The sequence below is a fragment of the Budorcas taxicolor genome, chromosome 23, assembly GCF_023091745.1.
Source record: "Budorcas taxicolor isolate Tak-1 chromosome 23, Takin1.1, whole genome shotgun sequence".
In the NCBI taxonomy this organism is placed as follows: domain Eukaryota; kingdom Metazoa; phylum Chordata; class Mammalia; order Artiodactyla; family Bovidae; genus Budorcas; species Budorcas taxicolor.
In genome coordinates, this window is record NC_068932.1 from 20,580,269 (window position 1) to 20,589,580 (window position 9,312).

Here is a 9,312-nt window from a genome sequence, read left to right on the forward strand (position 1 = left end):
TCAGCAAAATGAAGAAGAGCAAGGTGAAGGAATGAGGAGTGAGGAGGGGAGGGCATTGGATGTTGAATCTATCAGCTGATGAGAATGTTAAAAATTCTGTCACTTCCAGCAATTTAGTACCACACTCCCTCACCTCACACTAGCAGAAGGTGATTAGGGAAACAAGACAATATTTTGGGATTATTTCAGAGTCAAAAGAAAATAAATTACAACTATTTCTTCCATACTTTTTATTTTCTGAAAGATAAATGCAAACGTGTTCTAAACAAGGAAGGTGCTAACTGAACTGAAGCAGAGTGACATCAAATAGATTCCTCCTCTCCTTCAAGCTAGTCTTCAGTCTGCTGGCAGCTGGACTATGACTTCTCCATACTCTGGTAATGAGGCCGGGCTGTCTGTGGACTCAGACACAGCCTGTTAGAAATGTCCAAGTCATCCGCAAGCTTTAACCCTGCCTCTATAAACTAATCATATCTTTCTTACAGCCTTACAGCTCTTTTTTTTTTTTCCCAGACGATCAATCAAAGCAAGACAAACAAGAGCTGATGGCCTAAACCTGAAAAAGGAGGGGTGATGCAAAATTATATAGCCCAATGTTAGGTGAATTCTCTTCCTCCAAAAAGTAAGCCCCCCATACCTACTCTCCAAAGACCAGAGAGAGAAACAGTTTAACAGGGATTGATTCTAAAAGGCAGGATCAAAGATTTCCTTTTCTATTTGCAAATTTTCTACAATTAAGAGGCATAATTTTTATAATTAAGAATAAACAGCTAGCTTTAAAAAAAAAAAAAACAATCATGTACGAAAAGAGATGGTCCTGAGAATCTACTGCCCAACACTCTAGCAGTTATGGCTGCTAAAGAGCTACTTGCTGAACCATCTCAATATTCTGTGAGATATACTTAGGTGAGGTTTATACCCAGAGCAGAGACTGATCCACAGAGCAAGGAAACTATAATTTTACATATCTTATATTTACAATCATGCTGACGACTTCAGTTACGCTGAATATGGTGCTCTCATCCTTCACACCAGCTTTTTAAACTTTCACTCTTAAAGCAGGAGGAAAAAGATGACATACCAGTGAAATAAGCATATATTGGAATTGTGAGATGTTTACCATAAATTTATATATGCAGTGTTCAGAAATATTGAAGACTTTTATTAATCTTCTTATACTTGAAGCTAAAGCTCAGCTTAGGATTTTGGTTTGCAGCCTCCTGATGCCATCTTATTTCTTTGGACACAAATCCTGAAAAAGTATTTGACAAGGCTTAATACCCATTTATGATGAAAATGCTCAGTAAACCAGGAGTACCTAAAGGAGAATACCTCAACCTGACCAAAGTGTGAGTCGCTCAGTCATGTCCGACTTGTTGTGACCCCATGGACTGCAGCCACCACGCTCCTCTGTCCACGGAATTCTCCAGGCAGGAATACTGGAGTGGGTTGCCATGCCCTTCTCCAGGGTAGCCTGATGAAGGTACACCTAAAACCTAAAACAAACATTATATGAAATGGGGAAACTTTGGATTAATTCTCCTTACGAGTGAGGACAAGTCAAAGATGTTCACTAACATAGCAACATTTTTGACATAGTTCTGGAAGTTCTGGTCAAGGCTGTAAAGGAAAGATAAACAAGAAATAAAAGGATGGGAAACAACAAAACTATCAGTATTTTCAAAGGACATGATTAATTATGGGGAAAAAGAAACAACAGAAAACAGCAGACTATTTGAATAAGACAGTGAAGCCGGGCTGCAAAATTCAAGATTAACTTACAATAATCAATACCATTTCTCTTAAACTACCAATAGCCAACTATAAAACAACAGTAATAGAAAGACACATGATTCACAATAGTAACAAAACTATCAAGTATTCAGAAATTAATTTAGTCAAGAATATCCTCTTAGACCTTTATGGAGAAAACTTTAAAGTTCTAATAAGGGACTTAAAATTGAGCTGATGAAGTATTTAGGCGTAAAGGGTCATGACGTCTGCAACTAATAATTCAAATGGGTAAGAACAAATGGTACAGAAATGTAGACAGGGAGTAATAAAGCAAATACAGCAATATGAATCTAGGTAAGGGATATACAGGAGTTCTTTGTACTAATCTTAGAATTCCTGTTTTAAATTATTTCCAAGTAAAACAAAAATTCTGGAAAAAAAGTGAGCTGAATAAATGAAGAGACACATGACATACTTCTGAATGAAATAAGCTAATATCAAAAAGATGTTAAGCCTCTCTCAAATAATTTATAAATTCAATGTAAGCCCAATAAAATTTTCTCAAAAAATTTGAGGAACTTGATAAACATACTGCAAACGTTATATGGAAAAATAATGACCCCAGCATAGCTACAGAAATTTAAAAATAAAAAGAGATGGGATTCTTGCTATGCCAGTCATGAGGATGTATTGCCAAATCACTGTAATAAAATTAGAGCATAAAAAACAGAGCAAGAACTGACAAACTAATGGAACAAAAAAGAGGCTTAGAGATAGACTAGTGTCTCCATGGAAACCATATAGGAGAAAGAGGGTATCACAATGTAATGAAAGAAATGATGGGTTTTTTGGATATGTTACTGGAAAAATTGGCTCATTAAATGGAGAATAATAGCGCTGGATCCCTATCTAACTCATGTGTAATGTGAACTCTAGACAAATTAAACAAATAGCAATAACCTGGGGACTGGCAGGGCCTTCTTAAAACTCTAAAAGCATAAGATATAAGCCAAAGAATTTACTTATTTCATTATATTAAAATTTAGAATTCTTATTGATAAAAGGACAACAAAGACAAAATTAACATACGAGGAAACATCTACAAAGTGATGATGAATGAACATCTATAAACTGTCTTCCATGAGTCAACAGTAACAACACAGTAACTTCAAGAGAAAATGGGCTAAGACAGGAATCAGTAACTTACAGATAAAACTATATGTATAAGAGATGTTTATAATCATTAGTAACCAAAGAATACAAATGAAAATGACAAGATACCACTTTGCCCCTATGAGATTACAAAAGGTGGAGACCAAGAGAAAGCTGAGTGGTGGCTGGGACATGATATAAGACCCCTCAAACACTTCTGGCAGGAGATTGGTACAGCTATTGTGGGCAGGCATCTGGCACCGTCTGCTCAAATTCAGGACATGAAAGCCCATGACCCAGCGATTCCCTTCTAAGTGTATACCCCACACTTCTATTACAGTTTTAGAAGTGGACAGGTATGAAGATGCTCACTGCAGCAATATTTGTGGTAGTAGGACGTAGGGACAACCTGAGTATGTATTACATAGGGAGGAGATAAGCACAATTGTGGTTCACACATGCACACAGAGCATGGGACATAATACAGCATTCAGAAGCAAAGAAGTAGATGTACTTGTAGAAACACAGGAGGACCTTAAGAACAGTACTCAGAGGTGGGGAAAAAGCATAATGAAATGTATCATTACCAACTAAAATGCAGGGAGGAAGATAAGGGAAATTAAAAAAAAAAAAAGGACATCTTTTAGGCTCCTTGCATGTTAAAAAAGAAGAATTCAAATGACCTATGATGAAAACAAAATTAGAATTGTTTCCTTCCCCTAAGTTTCCAACTTTCCTAACAACAAAAGCAACTTTGGTTGCCAGCTTTGTTGATGAGTAACAGCTTTTCATCCTTTTTCAAGCAGGAAGGGAAAAATTCAGGGATTAGCAGAGTACTAAAGGGATCAGGGGAGAATGGTCACGAAACAGTGTTTTTGTTCTCATGACCTCACAACCTAACTGAAAAGAGCCGATTACCTCTTGATTAGGAGCGAGATTAGGAGCGATTCAGCTAAAGGCACACTGGTGGCATCAACTTTTCACGTCGTCTGAAACTACTTCCTTTCAGAACCTTTTCATATATATAATCCTCTAGCCCACAGAGATCCCACACTTCTTAGAATCTAAAAATTCTAGAGCTAGAGAGCACCTGGTTATCCTAAGATGAGCAAACAAAGGCCAGGGGACTGCAGTTCAGGGTCACACAACTGGTATGGATGGGAAGCCCTCACTGACTGTGCCCTTGTCCCTTTCTGTCACTCAGCCAGAGTGATCCTGTTAAAACGTAAGTCATCAGAAGCGTCTCTGTCCAAAAGGCTCAGCGGGCTCCCCGCTCACTCAGAGTAAAGGCCAAAATACTTTACAAAACCGCCTACACTGCTATGCACACCCTGTCCCCAACCCCAACTCCTACCACCTCTCACTTGCTGCACTTTCCCCTCACCCACATGGGGACTGCTTGGCCACCGTGACCTAGCTGTGCCTCACACAAGCCAAACATGCTTCTGCATTAGGGTTCAGAACTTACTCATCCCTCTGCCTTCTGCTCACTCCCTCACTCCTCTCAAGATCTAGATTCAAAGTGATCTCAGTAGAGGCCTTCTTTAGACCACTCTGCACTTTACGAGTGCATGCCTCCTTCTTCTTTCCCACTTACACCTCTTTCTGTTTCTTTACAACACTTACAATCATGTGACCACGCCCATTCACATATTTGTTTCCTGTCTGCCCCCATGCTACCAGAAAATCTACTGCATGAGGGCAGGGCTTTTTCTGTTTTGTTCACAGCTATATCCCCAGCACCAAGAACAGATCTGGTACTCCATGAATATTTGTTGAGCCTTGGTTTATCAATTCTTTCATCACAAGGTTGATCTGTGATATGATTTTATGGCTGCTACTTCATACCTTTCTGCCTTTCCAGGTGAGAGACTGATATAATTAGCTCCTGGCCAACAAGACTGTTATCCAATCTTGAAGGTTAGTTTATTCAGATAATTTCCTAAGCAAGGCACAATAAGAAACTACTTAATATTAACTGAATTCATGTTTAAGGGTTGCCATTTCCTCCTCCAAGGGATCTTCCCAACCGAGGGATGGAACGCACCTCTTCTGCACTAGCAGGCAGTCTTTACCACTGAGCCATCTGGGAAGCCCGCTGTGGGGTAGGTAATACATTAACTAACTTCCGAAATGACAGATTAATAAACCTAGAAAATAATGCAAGCCTTATATCTGGTAGTGTGTATGCAAACCTCCATTTGCATTCTAGTTTAATTGCTTTTTTCACTCAAAAAAGTTCACCAAATTTTAAAAGTATGTGTAATCTTAACAATCACTGAAGTGTCTGAAATATGAGAAATCACCTTTTGCTTATTTCAGCCCAACCCTGATAAAGTGAGGAGAGAGATGAGAAGAAGAACAAATTTGAAGTTTCACTATGTATCCTGTTGAAACTGTTTCCTTCTGAGGCAGAGAAATGAGTCTACTGGCTCTGGAGGCTTCCTAGATTGCAGTCTCCCAGTTTAGGGAGGGTAAAAATCTATACACAGTCCCCTTAACCCTTTTTCAGAACCAGAGCCTCATGGAGTCTTGCACTATGTTCTAAAAATGAATATTCACTCTGAGTTTTTAGGAGACCTAAATGATGATTCAAGAATTACAATTTATCATGTACTTTAAGAGGAGAAAAAGTGATGTAGGTTCAATCAGTGCTTGAAACAGGCTCTGAACTGCCTCTTTCATGTGGATCAAAGAGGAATGTGAAGGGGTCTCTGCACGTAAGAGGGACACTAAGAAGAAAGGAGCCAGAAAAGAAACAAGAGGTGGGAAAGGCTCTGCTTTGGAGCTGCAAGACAAAATAACATGTACATATTTGGACAGATTGTCTACGAAGATTATCACATCTCGGCTGGAAATTCACACAGTATGAACACTGTATTGAAGACACCTTATCACATTTCCGAGGCAGAATGTCCTTGGCTTATTACAAAAGTTATCTGTGCACTGCAGAGATCCCATCCCCAGGCCAGATTTTAGCAGCTCTCCACCATACACAAAGCATTCATTACAGTCTCTAAATTTAGTGAATTTAACACAGAAGTAATTTGAAAAATTTCTTTTCACTTACATTAATTCAACAATGATGAAGTGACTGGGAGCACTGAGAATAACACTGAATTTGAAGATCTGCTATGCATGATGCAGAGTTTTTCAAAAAACATGTTTTCTAAAAACCGTTATTGTCACAACGAGTGATATATGTTTCAAATAAACATGTAAAATCAGGGAACTTTAGAGATGGGAGTCTTAGAGAGCCTTTAACTCAATAATTTAGAGAAAAACAGGTGCTGAGGTTTAAACTAACTTGTTCATCACCTTGAATCAATTCTATGCCGTGAGTAATAAACCTAGCAACAGTCTAAGAAACAACACCTACCTGTATGCTGGCACATACGTCACTCTTCAATATACAACAAGGAATTAATCGAGCCTGTAACTTCAGCTATACAAACACGTGCAGCTAACCTGTGTGTGCTAAGTCGCTTCAGTCGTGTCTGATTCTCTGCAACCCCAAGGACTATAACCCTCCAAGCTCCTCTGTCCATGGGATTCTCCAGGTAAGAATACTGAGGTGGGTTACCATGCCCTCCTCCAGGGTTCTTCCTGACCTAGGGATCCAACCTGTGTCTCCTGCATGGGCAGGTAGGTTCTTGACTACTAGTGCCACTTGGGAAGCCCAGATAATCTATGCTCAAACACTAAATATTAATGCTACCACTGGCTTGCCACATTCCACAGCACCAGTGATAGTGAAAAGAAAAGAAAGCTCACATTACTGTAAAACAATTATGGTAAAACAGACCTAAAGGCAAATTACTAACTACAGAATAAGTTGTGAGTATCCTTCTTTACTATATAAATGAGACAGACAATAAAGGATAAAAAGATTGCATGTGAAGTGGAGTTTTCATTTAAAATTTAACTGTATACACCGACCATTTTCCACAGCACCTAACTTGCAGCAGACCTGATCTGTTTGTAACCCCAGCATTCCTTTATTCAACTGACAGCATGGACATCCTTTTTAAGGTTAGATGCCTTGAGAAATTGATGCCTGGTGGACATCGGTACCTGCGGCAGGAAAGCAGGTATACCAAATTCCACCAGAAGCAAACTTGCATCTCTAGCCAAACAGGTCTTACTCTTGTTTCGGAAACCGTCCTCCTCTGCCTCCCTGACACAAAATCAAGTCCTCCTACTCCGACTGAAAGTGACGCTGTGTGAACCAAAAGAATTTCTTCATCTGTAAAATAACGCTGGATTCTTTTCCACAGTTTACAAATTTCGCCTCATTGCCGAAGTGGCAGGGCGGTGCAGTGCGAAGATCCCTGGGCTTGCCTGACACAATTTAAAAAGCCCACGTCTGCAACCCTCGGACTGCCGACCACCTGGCTTCTTCGAGTCCCCAGCGCCTCCTAGGGCTCGACCGATCTGGACCGGAGGGCTCCGACGAGGGCCCGGTGCCCCGCTGTCCGTCGGAGGCTCCCGGCAGGGGTAGCGGCCGCGGCCGGGCAGGGGCGGCGCAGGCCCAGCATCCCGGCGCGTCCCTCGGGGCCCGGGGCCCCTCCGCCCGCCGCCCCCGAAGACCGAACTGCCCGACCCGGCCTCGCCCGGCCCCTGACCTGCCCTCCGCTGCCCGGCGGTCCCTCGGCGCAGCGGGGCAGCTACGGCCGCACGTCCCAGGCCCGCTGTCACCTCCGCCTCTGCAGGCGGCGAGCGGGTCAACCCCGCGTGACTCAGCGCCGCGGCCCCGCCTCCAGCCTAGGCTTCCGCCTCGCCCGGACCGCGCGGCCCGGGGGCGCCACGCTTCGGCCCGGCGCGCCCACCTCCTCAGGGCCAGCCCCGCGCTCTAGCCCCAGACGGCACGCCCCGTGACGTCAGAGGGGGTGGCGCTCCAGAACCCCTACCCCGGGAAACTGAGGCCGCCGGCCGCGCGGCGCCGACCCTGCTGGGACGACTCGGCTGTCAGCTCCCCGTGGCGCGTTCAGTTCTACGTGCAGCTCTCTCTGGTCGAAAGTTCCTTTCCTCCCTTGCTGATCCCTCACCCGCCACACTCCCCATCCAACCTGGGGCTGGAGGGGTGGGAGGGCGGTGGTGGGTCGCGGGGAGTTCCACTTAGAGAAAGCCCATTCAATTCCTGTCTACCGTGCGGTCCTTTCTGTTGCTCCGAGGTAGTTCCCTTTATCACGTCACAAATGCTTGGAATTCACTTCGGCCTGTTTTTTTTTTTTTTTCCTGAGGAACTTCTCTCAGTATACCGTCTAGAATTTGAAAGTAAGGAATGACAGAATGCACGAACTAGGCAGGGCTGAGAGCACGCTTTTAACTCGTTCGCGAATCCTCACAGGATTTTCTTTGTGTGTTAATGGCCGTAAAGTCACACTGCTTGGCTTCTTGAATTTCTGTGCTCGGTTCCTGGGATCCATCTGGGAGATGCTCAAGAAGATGCAACAAGTCTATCACTGTGAACACATAACAGATAAACCTCCACAGATGGTCCCCACTTAAAATTGCTGGACTTAAGATTTTTCCACTTTACGATGATGAGAAAACGGTAGGCATTCAATAGAAACCACAGTAGGATTTTCAATGTCAATCCTTTCCTGGGCAGGCGATTTGCTCTAGGACATTCCTAATGCCGAGAGGGACAGTAAGCCTGCTCCCAGTCAACCACAAGATAAAGGGGGCAAGCCACCAACTGGCTTTCAACCATTCTGTACTCATAAACAATTCTGGGTTTCACTTTCAAAATACACTATTCAATAAATTACATGAGATATCCAATACATTGTTGTAAAATAGGCTTTGTGTTAGACGATTTTGCCCAACTGTAGGTTAATGTAGGCATCCCTGGTGGCTCAGTAAAAAATCTGCCTGCAGTGTAGGAGACTCGCCTTCATTACCTGAGTTAAGAAGATCCCCTGCAGAAGGAAATGGCAACCCACTCCAGTATTCTTGCCTGGAAAATCCCGTGGACAGAGGAGCCTGGCGGGCTACAGTCCATGGAGTAGGTTACTGTGAGTGTTCTGAGCACGTTAAAGGTAGGTCAGGCTCTGATGTTGGGTATGTTAGTTGTATTAAATGCATTTTGGACTTAGGATATATTCAAATTACCATGGGTTTGTCTGGACATCCCACTGTAAGTGGAGGAAGATCTGTATTTCAAAATTCTCATCAGATGTTGTTTCTCCTTTCTATTACTTGTGTGTGGTTGTTAAAATATATGTAACATCAGTCAGTTCAGTTCAGTTGCTCAGTCGTGTCCGACTCTTTGTGACCCCACGAATGCCAGGCCTCCCTGTCTATCACCAACTCCCAGAGTCCACCCAAACCCATGTCCATCGAGTCAGTGATGCCATCCAACCATCTCATCCTCTGTTGTCCCCTTCTCCTCCTGCCCTCAATCTTTCCCAGCATCAAAGT

The 9,312-nt window shown here is 43.0% G+C and overlaps 1 protein-coding gene across 1 annotated transcript in view; it reads right to left on the reverse strand.

The window, feature by feature from the left end:
* The window catches only part of DNMBP (dynamin binding protein), a 114,309-nt gene extending 106,729 nt beyond the window's left edge, over positions 1-7,580 (reverse strand). The window contains exon 1 of the mRNA XM_052660710.1: positions 7,512-7,580. The gene's annotated coding sequence lies outside the window, so the exon portion shown is untranslated. The remainder of the gene's footprint in view (positions 1-7,511) is intronic.
* Between the last annotated feature and the right edge of the window lie 1,732 nt (positions 7,581-9,312).